The following is a 15,336-nucleotide window of genomic DNA, read 5'->3' on the forward strand; positions in this document are numbered from 1 at the left end:
TATGTTAATTTGGAAGATGCTAAATTCATTTCCTTCGAAACAGATCTTATTGCTTAGCAGGCTGAGGCTAGTTTCTTGCTTAACAAATCGAAATGAAGGGACCATTTAAGGTTGCTGTCTATAAAAATACCAAAAAATTTTACAGAATCAACAATACTGATCTGGCTGTTATTAAAAAGCAAGGGTTGAAAATCTTATTTAAAGGATAAGGCTACTGTCTTATCCACGTTAAAAGAGAGTAAATTAGAGTCGGACCAGGTTTTTATTTTAAGTAGATCAGAAGTTATAATTGCACGAACAGTTGCAATATTAGAGTTCTTTAAGGTAATACTGGTATCATCAGCAAAACGAAAAATTTTTCCATTGATTTTTAAGTTATTAATGTCATTTATAAAGATAAGTAAAAGTAGAGTACTGAACCTTGTGGTACTCCATATACAATGCTTTTGTGACTAGAGTCAGTATCATTTGCTCTAACTAGTTGTTTCCTATTCCTCAAGTAATATTGGAACCAACTCAAAGAAATACCTCGAATTCCGTAGAAATTTAGGGTTTTTATCAAAAGGTCGTAATTAACACAATCAAAAGCTTTGGCTTAGTCACAAAAAACAGTGGCAGTATAAAGATTATAATATAAGATTATACTTTATGAATTGAGGAGTGGTCGAGCTAAAACATCCAAGTGCCAAAATTAAAAATTACCAGAAATCGAAGAAAACTTAAACAACCGAAGAAATAAAACAAATGTATAATTGTTTATGGAAATTCCCCTTTATTAGTACGGAAGTACGGAAATAAATTATATATTAAATTATATTAATTAAATTTTTGGTATTAATACACTAAAGAATCTTAGAAATAAAAAATAACCGGAAAAAAAGGAAATGATCTAAGTCCACAGAAATAATATATACAATATGTGATTAAAAATCTAAAATAGAGGTGAAAAATGGTCTATTTTTTTGGTTAATGAATTTTAGCATGGCGCAAAGGTCTTATTCTCTTACTTTCATTTATTTGCTAAACACCAGGAAACGCTAAGAGCGCTGTCGACTTTAACTTTTGGACAGTCACGCCTTTTTTCAATACACGACACTTCTTCCATCCCATTAAGACACTGAAATTTTTCTTGTACAATACTTTTCCTGGCTATTCTTTTATCACACGTCATCACGATGGTTAAGTAATGCCAAGTTTAGATGTATCTGTGAATTTTGATGATATTTTATCGAAATCAAAAAATATCATTCCCCCATATCTGTAACGTCTGGAAAGTCTAGCAGCAGCAATTACAGTTTTTACATCATTTACTCTTTAAAGCTTGGAACATTTTGTTCGTTTCTCCATAAGGCAAAATCTCTATCTGAAGATGAAAAGCTATAACCGGAAACTAAAAATTTATAATCAATGTTATCAAAATGTCCATTGGCTACTAAGAAAATGTAAAAGAAAATAAATATTCGGTTTTTTAATTGCCCTACACAGTTGTCACTCTATATACATAGTTTTCGTTTATAATTTGAAAGCTGTCCTGTATTCAAGGTTTGTAGAGGACATGATGCCATTTGGTTCCCACCACAAGCCGATTGTCCTTCATGCCAGATGCACATTATCCCATCTGTCGTATCTTGCATGTGTATTCCAAAATTGTAGCATGACAATTGGCGGCTGTAATACATACTACTATGCGTGACTTTGGGAAGCGAAAATACTTTTTGCAGATCCATGGTAGTGGTATAGATATCGCTACCTGGAAGTGTACTGCTCGTACTGTCTTCTTGAATGAGATTAAGAGCTTTACTTGTTTTTCAAAAATGTAATTCCAACTTAGTTTTAGCTTTTCTGGACACATTAAGGTCTTTGTCTTTGCTTTTTAAAAAAAAGTAAATCACAAGTCTTGTAGGTATCAACTCTAGGTCTTATAGAAGAAAAATTCGGAAAATTCTTTACAAAAAGTCTCCTATAGAATTTTAATGCTGTGGTGCAGTCAGGATATTTTATTTTAAAGTCGTTGAATAGCTTAGTAATATTGAGGTTCTCGTCCCTCGGAAAGCTGCTAATGTGTTTTTATACCGTCTGTCTATCATGAAGAGTGTGCTTAAATTTTTAACACCTCGTTTATCCTTAAAGGTTATACGCCCTTTCTTTTTACGCCTAACGAGCGTAGTAATATTTTATGGACTTAGCAAATATTTTCGTTTTTTTACAAACTCGTTTTTTTTACAAACTATTTTCACGTTACCTTACCCATCTGAAATAGCAAAATCTACGGTACACTGTTGTCTATTTTTTGATGAATAATCGTTACTATCACGGCGGCGACGTTGAACTGGTAAAACTTGAAATAATCTCATGAGATAGCTGCCAGTCAACGTACCAAAATACGTTGCAGAAAGATTCCTCTTTAGAGAATTGCAACAAATCAGAGTGACTGACACGATGAAAGAAAAAGCAAGGATAAAGTTCGCGGAAATAGAGAACCACCCCAGTCACATACTACGAGAGAATAAGGTATGATGCTTTCCATAGATGGAAGCACAAAAGACCTAAACAACAAATAGTAGACTAAAACAATAATACCAAAGAGAAAACAAAATACTAGAGAGAATATACTTCAAAAATAACAATTATGCACAAAGAAAACAGTTCATAGCTCAAAAACACTCATGGACTATCGCCAAACACAAAGTGGGCCCGGTTGCCTTAAAGAGGATAAACTCTATAGTGTCATATTGTTCTATATTTTATATATTTTTCAGTATTATAGTATAGATTTTACACTAATTCTGATTTTTTGTTTCAATGCCACCTACAAAAAAAATTATAAAAAACACAAAAAACCGGTCTCGGCCACCAAAAAAAAAATTTTAAAAACACTAACAAAATCGGCGCAAGCCAACAAAAAAAAAATTAACAAAAACTTCAAAACCCGGGCACGTAGGGCCCAACCCCGTGAGCACCAAGTCGCCGAACTGAGCCTGGCTCAGAGCGGAGACTTGAGGCCCAAGTAAGCAATTTTAATTCGCGGATAAGCCACTTGAAGATAACAGGATTATAGCGACAATGCACTGTCCTGAGTTTTGCATTCGGTTAGGAAACCATGTTGGGGTTCTATTACCCACGACCTCCACATGAAGAGCATTTGGCTGATAGTTGTGCCCCTATCGCGCATCAGAGTGCTATAGGGGGGAAAGGGATGGTCTGGAGCATTGGACAGCGGTGGGGTGACTCCTGTTTTTACTCGAGTTAACACACCTCGCTCCAATAAATTGTTACACCCGAACGTAATTCTTAGGGGTGAACATTTCTCACAGGCTGAGTTTAATCAAATTGCTTGCTTGCTTGCTTGAGATAGCTGCCTTGCTCGTTGAGTTCAAGGTCATGATACAAGTCGAAAAGCTTAATTTTTGTATCAAATACGTTCCTACAGCTTAGTTTATATTTGCAGGTGATCTAAAATAGAAAAATCTCATGATAATATCATATGAACAAAGAAAGTGTAACAATAAAAAAGTTTTAGTTTGTTATATCAAATAGCACTGGTAGCTATAAGTTAGACTATTCTGCGGCCTAAAATTTCTAATAAAATATTTGTTAAAAATATCTAACCTCATGTTTTGGAACGGTTTTTCTAGGTTTTTGCAACATGCATTTTTGTGTGACATAGGATTTTCCACTGAATCTAGCTTTACTCTGTTTCTTCTTGATTTCATTTTCTTTTGATCACCAAATGCACTAAATTCCATTGTATTTACTTTAAAATACAAATTCATAGACAATAACAATATATTTCAATGAGAACACGTTAATCTGCATACTGGCACTTAGATCAATTAACAAAGAACATGATGCAGGACTTACTGGTGGGCTCCATATTTGGGCTTCGTTTGATCAGTGAAAATTAAACTGATCAGTCGGATTGAAAGCAGACGTTAGAAAAAAGTAGAAACAAAAGATAATAAAGTGATAATAAGGGAAAGTAAGTGAATTAAAAAGGGAATAACAGGTTGAATAATAATTAAATGCGAAAGAAAAGAACTTATTAAAATTAATTTATTTCAGCAGTTTTATAATAATTATTAATTTATTAAATTTGGAAATGTATTTTTTTTATTTATGCCTCAACCTCATAGGGTCATTGGCGTTCTACAATTTAAAGTTTTACAATTTATTTAGTACATTTATGGAATATAAGTATGATGTCAAATTTTTCATATCAGTTCCGTCACTTAATATTGCCTGTAAGGTATGTTGTAATTTATATTAAAGTCTTTCCATGCAATATAAAGGACGTTATTTAAAAATGATGTATAATTCGAAAAAATTGTTTATAACTTAAAAATTTTTCAAATGTCATTTGAAAGCTTCAGCCTTTATTTATAAGTGAAAAAACTATTAAAAATGCTTATTTTGGACCCAGCATAATTTTGTAAATTTGTAATTATTTTGGGGACCATCGATTACAAAATTTTCATGCAAAACTTATTAAACCGATCCTAACGAAATTAAGGACAGTTTTAGTCCTATTAAATAGTTTTTTTTATACGGAACATGAAGGCTGTATGTTATGCTATGTGGGCGAAAATATAGGCCCAAAAATCAAAAGATTTTTTCGGATTTTGAATTAAGAATGTTACAAATCGTGATTATTGACACAAGGTGCAGCCTTAAGTGATTCCAGCAAAAAAATAAACTCTAATTTGTCAATTATTGTCTGTTTTTAGACAGATCCCGCATGGACTATATTTGTGTTACCAAGTAACAAAATAAAAAAAATATATTTAATTTGTATTTTAAGAACAATTTTCGATGTGAAAATCGAGTTAAAATAAACGTATTTTCAAATAAAATTGTCGTTTAATTCCATTAAAATAAGTAGATAACTAGTTGTTGGGGTGCGTTAATTGTAATTAAAATAGATTTTTTTTAATTTTTATTTGCCTAAACTTAACACTAACGGAAAGAATATTAAAGTAAAATAGCAGTTAAATCGATTACATAGCAATATTTTTACTTATTTAAAAAGATAAAACGAACACTTCCAATAAATATAGGTATTATTGATACGATTAACCGATTGTTATTTTCAGAATTATTTTTTATTCAAAATAATTTAGTAACACAACTAATTCACTAAGAAATACCACAATTTCCCCACTGTATAATATTATAGATTATAGATGGATAAAAATGAGTAACATGAGCTGTCATTAAAGTACGTTCATCAAGATCATTTTTCAAAAGAAAAACAGAAAAAATTACTTTATTTACTGCGTAATCCATCCTTATAACGTGAAAAATGGAGCCACTAATCGATTACTAATTCATGAAATATTGTGCATGGTAATACTGACAAACATTAGTTCAAACAGTATCGATTACGGTTGATAAATTGAACTGACATAATATTTTTATTTCACACCAAAATATTACAAAACATCAAGAACTGAAAACAGGTAGAGCAAGTTTTAATTTCTAAATAATGTCAGAATTTAGTTTTCCTGGTAAGATATGTGAGAATTAAAGATTAAGAATACTTTAAAAATTGTGCCTTGCAAAATCTCAAATGCATTAGAATGTATGTATAAAAATATAACCCCAAAAGTTATACGATATCTGTATCGTAAGAAGTTAATGACATATTCACATTTTCAATTATATATAATTTGTTAACTATATCTTAAAACCTAAAGTTTAACCAAAAACTCAGTGGACGGGATCGGTAAATACACATCAAAGGTTGAATTTCTAGTGGAGTAGTCATGATGAGGTCTTGCTGGAAAAACATGTAGGTGTTTACGAATTAAGCAAACACTTTCTAAAATACATAAAGAGGGAAGAGTTAAAATCCCGTGATCTTTGAAGTAGCTTCTACTGAGGCCAAAGAGATATTGTATTGCTCTTTTTTGTAATTTAAAAATAACATAGATTGGGCAGCTGTACTGGAAGACCTAAAAAAAGAAGACCATATCAAAAATATGAGACTCCATATCGAATATGAGACTCCAACACGGAAGAATATTTTATTTTGGAAAATGCTAAATTGATTTCCTTCGTAACAGATCTTTGATTGCATAGCAGGCTGAGACTAGTTTCTTACTTAACAAATCGATACGAAGGGACCATTTTAGGTTGCATATAATTATAATATAAGTTCAGGTTTTTTAATATATTTTCTTTTTACTCTACCTGCATATATCTTACTTGCCATGATTTTTGTTTTATTTATTCCAGAGTAACGCATACTTTTACCTTGCAGAATCCGATTAACATTCTTACACCAGTTATGTAGTATAGTTTTAATTGTAAATTTTAATACTAATCTAATTAAATTGATTTTATGGGACTTGCCAGTAATAAATTCAAAACTTACCTTATCGAGTACAATTGATTCTATTGTATTTATTAAAAATCTTGAATGTGGTTGTACATTTAAACAAAAGTGAATAACTTTTACAATATTATAAAATGCTTCAACAAAACAAGAAGTAGGGTAACATAATCTTCGAATGCCACTGGTATATTCCCTTTAATCCAACAACATATAGTTTTCAGATGTATAATTGGCAGAAAACATTGTTTTTCTACAATCTGAACAATGAATGAGTTTTTTAATTTTCTTTAAAATAAAACCTGCAACATAACTGGTGGAAAGTTCCTGATTTTTTTTACAATTGAAATGTTTGACATTGCTATTGGACCCGAATATGATATTTTACAATCATCACAATTTGGAGATTGTAATATATTTTCAATAAAAAGTCTTGCCATTGGCACAAAATCGTTAAAAGAATCATCCTCTTCACAGTTAAATGATTTTTTATATCTATATAAAGGCATAATAAAATTCACACATAAGTTTTTAAAAACCCCTGCAAATTGAGATACTGAGGGATTAGTATTAAGTGCCACAAAACTTCTTAATTGGTCAAAAGTATTTTCCAAAAGATCCTGATTTAGCCCGCTTGATAATAAATATTGAAATCCTTTAGTCTTTAAATAATTCCAAATTGCCTTTGTATATCTGTATATCAAAACTGTAATTTTTTAAACTAGGTGGTCTTGCTTGATCATGATTTGACCTTTTTATAAATTCCATTGTCTAAAGATGAGGCAGTGCTTTTTGATTCCAAAAATATAAATGACCAGATTCATCAGAAAGACCACATTTTAATTCTTTTCCTTTTTCAGGAAGTTTATTTAAACTATTACAATATAATAAGCTTGCAGTTTTGTTGACATGTTCTCCAATTCTCCTTTCAGTATCTAAGAATAGTAAGCAAAAAAAATAAAAGAACACAAAAAAGTAAAAATAATAATTTACCAATACGATGGTATTGTGCTGCTATTCTTTGCTAAATATCTATACTGTCATTTTAACCATCATTTTCTTACAATTTATTTTTATATACATGTTCATCAGATATATGGAGAAGAACTCTTAAGCCATCTGATGCTTCACTATCATATTCATATAATTTTTGAAAATGGGTCCACTTCGCCATTTTTTTAATATTATTGGTAATATATATTAAGTCTTTTTTATGAAATTATTCTTCATCCCCTTCAAAAGATGAGAAGGATCAAATAAAGGGTATAGAATACATCCTTCGACCTCGAAGGAGTTCCTTCGATATAGATCTACATTGCCTTGTCTCAGATATTCTGCTTCTATATCTTTTAAAATCATATTTATAATAGCCGAATTTTTTTGATCCCAGATAACAGTAACAGGTGTAAGTTCAATATTTAATAAATTGGAAATTACTTCCACTAACATTTTTTTAATTTGAGGGATTTTGCACTACCCCCGCTACAAAAGTGGTATGAAATAGGTGCTTTCCACGGTTTTCTTAGAGCTTTTATTATAAAAGCTAGAACATGATCTGCTATACAGGGCGGTCCTTAAGTAATTGTACAAACAAAAACCGTAGATTCTGCACTTAAAAATACTACGATTTAAGCCAACTTGCTTTAATAAAATGTTGATATTAAGAAAGATATAGGGTGTTAAAGTACTACTCCTACTAAGGATTTCCACAGTTTTCACTGTCTTCCTTCACTTAACCGTTTTCTCCAATTTTCCCTGTCTTTCCAGTCTCCACCTCGCAGGGTTCTTTTCTCCATAGCCTCGTCGATTTCATCTCTGAATGACCTTCGGGGTCTTCCTCTCTTTCTTCTTCCAATCGGGCTCCATTCTGTGATTTTGTTTATCCAGCGTCCTCTGTCCGCTCTTCTGATGTGGCCGTACCAGGATAGTCTCTTCTCCTCTATATAGTCGATTATGTCTGATTGCACTCCCACTGATTGTAGAGTGCAAATTTAAAATTTTATTTTTCACTATAACTTTTACGTTTGTAAATATTTTTAAACAAAAATTCACGATTGGATGCTTTTGACTAGGATAAATTATTATTTTATACATACTTTAATGTAACTGATAGAGGGCGCCACATATGTCACATATGTGGCATAAATTTACGCTTAACTTTTATGCTCCTAAAGTTAGCTCTATTTGTGTTAAAAAATATTAAAGATAAATAATTTTGACAAAGAAAAGGTATACTTGTTAGTAACCTCGAAATTAAACCGTTTTCGAGATAATCGCATTTTATAAGTCAGCCGCATAATAATATTTGTGCGGTAAAGCACTGAATATCTGTCGATAAGCGTAATTCATAGTTTATTCGTATTAAAACAACTCAAAGATGTTAATGTTACGTCACAAAATGCTTTGTTATAGCTGCTAAATGTCATATTGGAGAAAAGATTCTTCATCTTCTTCTCTAGGTGCCGTGTCCGTATTCAGACGTTGGCCGTCATTATGTTTACAATTTCCCTTTTTTATCGCTTCTTAAGTTTCTATACTGGCGTTGTATTACTTTTTCTCCATTGTAAAATGATAAAAACCCAAAATATGTGGTTTATGCAAAATGGTATACCTCCACATTCTAGAGAAAAGGCAGTGAGAACATACTTAAATACAACTTTTCTGAACGTTGAATTGGTCGTGTTATTTATATTTCTTGGCAATGTGGTAAGATATTGAGCTAATTATTTAATTTATAAAAAATCTTAAAAGAATACTTATTATTCATTACATAGTAAACACACAGGCAATTTAGTCCAGCATAATATTAGTTCGTTATTAAATCATAATAGTCCATTTGTTCGAGATGTAATTATAGTTACTCGTAAGCTGTAACGTAATCATATAAATAAGTAATGTAATCGATAGGCAATTCTGTGTGTATATAAGTAACCAATGAACGAGATACATCACAGTTTAATACATTATTTAACCTTTGCGATAAATAAGGATGTAGTCCACAATATACCATAAGATTTGGATATGTATCCAAAAGAATATATTCATCCATTATACATTATAGCCACCACGTAGCCCAGAATTTAATCCGCTTGATTTTAGTGTATGGGGCGCATTAAATCAACGTGTTTATAAGAATCCCATAAACATTCGCAACCAGCTAAGGGAAGAAATAAATACTGCAGCAGTTTCTTTAGAACCGATGATGTTGTTTAATATGAGACGATCTTTTATGGAGTATATTGACAAATGAATTAAAGAAAATAGTGGACATATCGAACACTTAATTTGACAAAAAGGTATGTTATTTAGTTTAACTATTTTTGAATTTGGTTTGTAAACAAAATTTTTTGATTATGACTTTAATTTAACATAAAACGTAAAATGTTTGATGTAAAATCCTATAAATCTCTTATTTTGTCAAATCCTATTATTAATTATCCTGCTGATATATTTATTTTATTTAATATTTTGTTAACTATTAACTTTATTTAAAGGTATTTTATACCAAAATTCAGAAGTGTTAATGTTTTTGTCTATTTTTCCTTCGTTGCCTGGAGTAATTACCTTAAATCAGAATTATGCAGCTGATTTGTAAAATGCGATTATCTCGAAAACTGTTGAGTTTTGAAGTTATTAACAAGTATACCTTTTTATTGTTAAAATAATGTATCTTTAATATTTTTTATCACAAATATAGTTAACTTAAAGAGCAAAAAAGTCAAGTACAAATTTATGCAACATATGTGGCATATGTGGCGCTCTCTATTAGCTACATCAAAGTGTGCATCAAATTATAATTTCTAATATTTAAAAGTACCCAGTTGTAAATTTTTGGACATAAATGTTTACAAATATAAAAGTTATAGCGAAAAATAAAATTTTAAATTTGCACTTTAACACACTGTATCTTTCTTAATATCAACATTTTATTTAAGCAGTTTGGCTTAAATCGTAATATTTTAAAGTGTAGAATCTACTGTTTCTTTTTGTACAATTACTTAAGGACCACCCTGTATAATGAATCCCTGTTACCTCCCATGTCTTTAAAACCTTCTATACATCTACTATGCTTATTTTGATGAAGACTTGGCATAATCGCCATTTCATCCAATAGTATAGCTATCCATTCCTTCCATTTTTGATATAGTTACTTTTAATGACTCAAATATTAACTTATTAATTCGTGGACCACAAGTTTGGCCCAGAAGTCTGTTTTATGTTGACTTACTGGGTAAGATAAATATGAACTAGCACTTTGTTTATATAAAGACAAAGCCAAACATTTATCTACCTACAGTGTTAGTTGTCGTGAAGCATCTAGAGAAAGGTGATTTGTGATAATAACCATCAAATCAAAGAATATAGACGCATATAACCATGCTAATCAATTACTGACAATTGGCAATTGACAATTATAATTTATAATATAAACTGCAGAGCATACCGACATCAAAAGATTTGTATCGGTGCTACAAATGACATTTAGTTTAGAATAACCTTAAGCTACTTGCATGAAAGTTTAATTAAGGACTGTTGTTGTCATGTATGCTCTACGTGAGATCAAACTAGCGATTTTAGTAAAATACATTGTACAAATTCTTTTTTATTTGTAAGTAACTTATTAATTGTACACGTTTTTAACAAGTGGCCTGGCTTCTCGGTTTTGGTGCCCGAGATAAAAATTGCTCTGCATGCCATCAAGGTCTATTTTACCAAGATACTGGCAGATGGAATAAGGTGTCACATAGACCATAAAAATACCACAGTCACATTAAAATTCTTGATGAAATAGACCTCGCTGACATGCAGAGTAACTTTTTTCTCGGTCACACAGACCGAGACGGCAGACAACGTGTTGAGGGATGGGAATTTACGCTCGACGTCCTGAAACAAATTATAAGAGAAGACTAGTCATCGGCATGTCCATTTTATAAATAACTTCGTCACTAAGAAATCACACATTCATTAGTCGAGTTTTATTTTCATAGGTAGCATTAAACTTACGAGACCACTAAAGATATCCGTCATTTACTGATAGATCCATATTTTTCATGTCATTCCGGGATTGTCAGGGAAGAGTATAAAGACGAACTAAAAACTGATATTTAAAGTATAGTTTTGGCCATAAAATATGTTAACAAAGGGTAATTATTGGTGGTGAGTGTTGAAATATATCTGACTGCTGATATATAGATAAATAAAACATGCTGCAAGATTTAATTTGTTCTTATCCATTATTTATTACAATTAATAAGCTTATAGTCTGGTCTTCCAATTGATAGTTAATTCTGTAAACATTCAACAGATTTCTATGAACCCCTCCTTTACTAATATTGTTGAGAGTCACTATTTATTTAGAGAGCAAGTCTCTCTTTGTTCATTTTATCTGCGCATGTTAGTACAAATTATTATTAAGCCATTATTAAGCCGCAAGCATACTTGGAAACGTTTGGAAATCTTTATAATAGTACAGATTTATTTATGTATAATATGTCACTGATTTATGTATAATAAGTCAACTGGCTCCAGTAGGGCCTGTTTATACCAGACGGCTTCTCTAATATTTATCTGTAATAAAAAAATTTTCTTTTAAGAAGTATTACTTCTTTTAATTTTTTTTTTATATCTGAATTAAAAGATTATATTTATTGTGAAATGAAATCACTGAATAAAATATTAAAAAAAAAACAAATTAATGATGACCTAGTTATGATCAAGGTTGAAAGTCTTTGTTGATTATATGGCAAACTAACCTTTTATTTTCAAGAATTCTCTACTGGCTTTCGAATTATTTTACGACTGTGATCTGCCCACCTTTTGCTTATATTCTCAATTGCTCTACACACGCCTCCTCTACTTGTTTACGTCTCTCGCATAGACTATCTCAGCAGCAGTCTCTCCAGAAGCTCCTGGACCAAACTCCTATCTCAGAGGAACCAATTTCCTTCTAGTCGAAAGGATTTTCACTTAATCGACTAATATCAAATATACTATGCACCTGTTTGTTGATTACAGAATGAAATTTCGTTGTCTACTGCTAGCAAGCCTTGGGCCTCGTTCCACAGACACCAAACACCTTTTACAATTCATATTTTACAAGAACTCTCCAGCTAACTTTCACTGCAGAATATCGAACAAAAACAACTTGCTTCTTCCGACGTTCAAATCACAGTAATATTCCGTTTCCCGGACAAAACCTGACTTCCTTCACTTCAATCCCTTCTTCTCCTTTTTACTAACACACACACACACACAATCACGCTAAGCGATCAACCCAACCTCTAGGAACATGTGTATACCATACTAAGCATGGGATCCACATGTCCGAAGATCAAACCGGTCACACTTCGCTAGTCGAAGTGGTACCTATCTGACCCCCAGGTTTTTCCACCACCCCTCCTCATCGTGTGACATACGTGAGGAGGCTTATGATCTTGAAAGTTACTAGAGTTGCCTTGGGTAATGAGACAACTCCCGTTTTTAATTATTGTGGTTATGCCACCTAACTGTAGGGGTAGCCACATCTAGGCTTTTCTCCCTAATTACTTTACTGATTCTATAGATTTTACTCTAACTGCACTTCGGGACTTGAGTCCCTAAAACAAAAAAGAAAAAGTAGCGTGTGTGTTCCGTCCATGGAGTCGACAGCCTGAGCTGTCGACTTCATGTTCGGAAAGAGTGTGTGCTCGATCACTCAGCCGCCGATTTGGCAAAATAAATTTTGTTCTCCTCGCCGGCTGGGTGTCCGATGTGGGTCCGGCCACTGAGCCCATGCTTGCCGCACATGACCTCAGTGCTCGGGTTTCGCGAGAGGATCAGTATCACTCGATCCGCCTTAAGGGCCTATTCCGCATCAGCGGTATATAGAAGGCCTGAAGGGTCTTCTATATGGAGAGATTAAAGTGACTTTACGTTAAAACGTTTAATGATTAAAATTGATTATAAACTAACTGTATTTAAAAGAAAACAACCGATTTTTTTTTTTTTTTTTTTTTTATGTGGGGTCTTCCTTGGCGTTGGGACTTTAAAATGCCGGCACAATTCTTACCCTTTTATTTCTTACATGCTAATTGTGTGGGTGGGTTGGGGTGTGCATTGCAGGGTGTATACGGCCTCCACACACCCCGGTGTATAGTGTCCTTATCTAAGTGCCTTGGCACCTGTATCCTCTCGCCAGAGTCCTAAAAGAGAAGGATTTTTTTGGTGGTTGTTTTCTGATGACTGCATTCTTTTGTTTAGACGTCCTTGCGACCATCTCATTCTTCATTTATTAGTTTGGGACCCTATATCCGGCTATTTGCTGTTTAGGTCTTCTGTGTACCGTCCTGGTGTTTGCGTTGTAGTTTGTCAGCTCTCTCAACATGCTACTTGGGTGCTTATTTAGTCCATTGAAAAGTTCGTATGCCTTTTTGTCCATTGTGTGTAGGATCCTCGTTTGTCCTGAGTCTCTGTATAAATTTCTCAGAGGTACATATCTTGGCAGGTTCAGTGCGTCTCTTATTATTTGATTTTGCGCTCTTTGTATTTTCTTCCTGTTAGTTTTACAGGTGTGTCCCCACGCAGCGGAGGCATACGAGAGGACTGGTAGGATAATGCTGTTCGCCATCCTAATTTTGGTTTTGAACCTTAACTTGCTTCTTTTGCCTATTAGCGATGAGAGCTGACTTTTCAGCGCTTTGGCTCTATACGTTTGCTGATTTATGTGCTGCGTAAATGTAAGCTTTTTATCGAGTAACACTCCTAGGTATTTGGCCTCATTTGTCCATTGTACTGGGGTGTTTCCAATTGTTAGTTCTTGATTCGGTACACTTTTTCTGTGACTAAACATTACAGCCTGTGTTTTATCTGGGTTTATGGCTATTTTCCATTTGATGCACCATCTTATGAATCTGTTGAGTGCTCTCTGCAGATGATTAGCTGCATGGTTTGGATTTCTCCAGCTAACAGCTATTGCCGTATCGTCAGCGTAAAGACTTAACAGGGATCCTGGTTCTTTTGGCGTGTCGGCCGTATAGATGGTGTACAAGTAAGGCGATAAAACAGCTCCCTGAGGCACACCTGCCTCCAGGGTCCCGACCTCGGACAGGGTTGCCCCTGTCCGAACTCTGAACCTTCTGTTGGCTAGGTATGATCCAAGGAGGCATGTCATCGCCTCGCTGTATCCCATGGTGTTCATTTTATAGATGAGTCCATCATGCCAGACCCTGTCAAATGCTTTACTGACGTCCAGAAATGCTGTTGCCGTGTACATTTTTTCGTTATATCCTTTAGTTGTGAATTCTGTGAAACGTAGAACTTGTAGTTCACATGAATGTTCGCTTCTGAATCCAAATTGAGCTTCTGGTATGGTGCCTAGTGCTTCCGATTCTTCATTGAGTCTTTTTAGTATAACTCTTTCCGCTATCTTGCTTATTGATGATAATAAGCTGATAGGTCTATAATTTTGCGGAAAAGTGCCATCTTTCCCTGGTTTTTTGATCATAATTATATGTGCCTCCTTCCATCTGTCTGGGAAATATCTTAATTTGAGCATGTTGTTTACTATGTTCGTTATGTAGACAATAGCTTTGTTGGGTAGGTTTTTGAGTGCCCTGTTTGTGATGTTGTCAGGTCCTGGGGCTTGTTTGGCATTAGAGAGTTTAATTAGCTCTTTAATTTCGTCAGGAGATGTATGAGTTATTCCTATTCTACCCTTTCTTCTCTTTAATCTTCTAGCTGTTCTTTCTACCTCTTCTTCGAAGTCTATGTCTTCATTGGGATTTTCGTTGTTTCTGCATGCTCTTTCTAGTTCGTCCTTTAGGACTTCAGCTTTATCTCTCTCCGTATGAACAATCCCGTTTTCTCCGTGTAGTGGAGGTATGGGTTTCTTGTCCTGTCGGAGTATTTTCGATAGTTTCCAAAAGGCGGATTTGTTTGGGTCTAATTCTTGGATATAGTTGTCCCAGTTTTCGCTTCTATGTTCTCGTAGTTGTCTTTTAACTTCCCTGTCTAGCTCATTGGCAATC

The sequence above is a fragment of the Diabrotica undecimpunctata genome, chromosome 2, assembly GCF_040954645.1.
Source record: "Diabrotica undecimpunctata isolate CICGRU chromosome 2, icDiaUnde3, whole genome shotgun sequence".
Taxonomy (NCBI): Eukaryota; Metazoa; Arthropoda; class Insecta; order Coleoptera; family Chrysomelidae; genus Diabrotica; species Diabrotica undecimpunctata.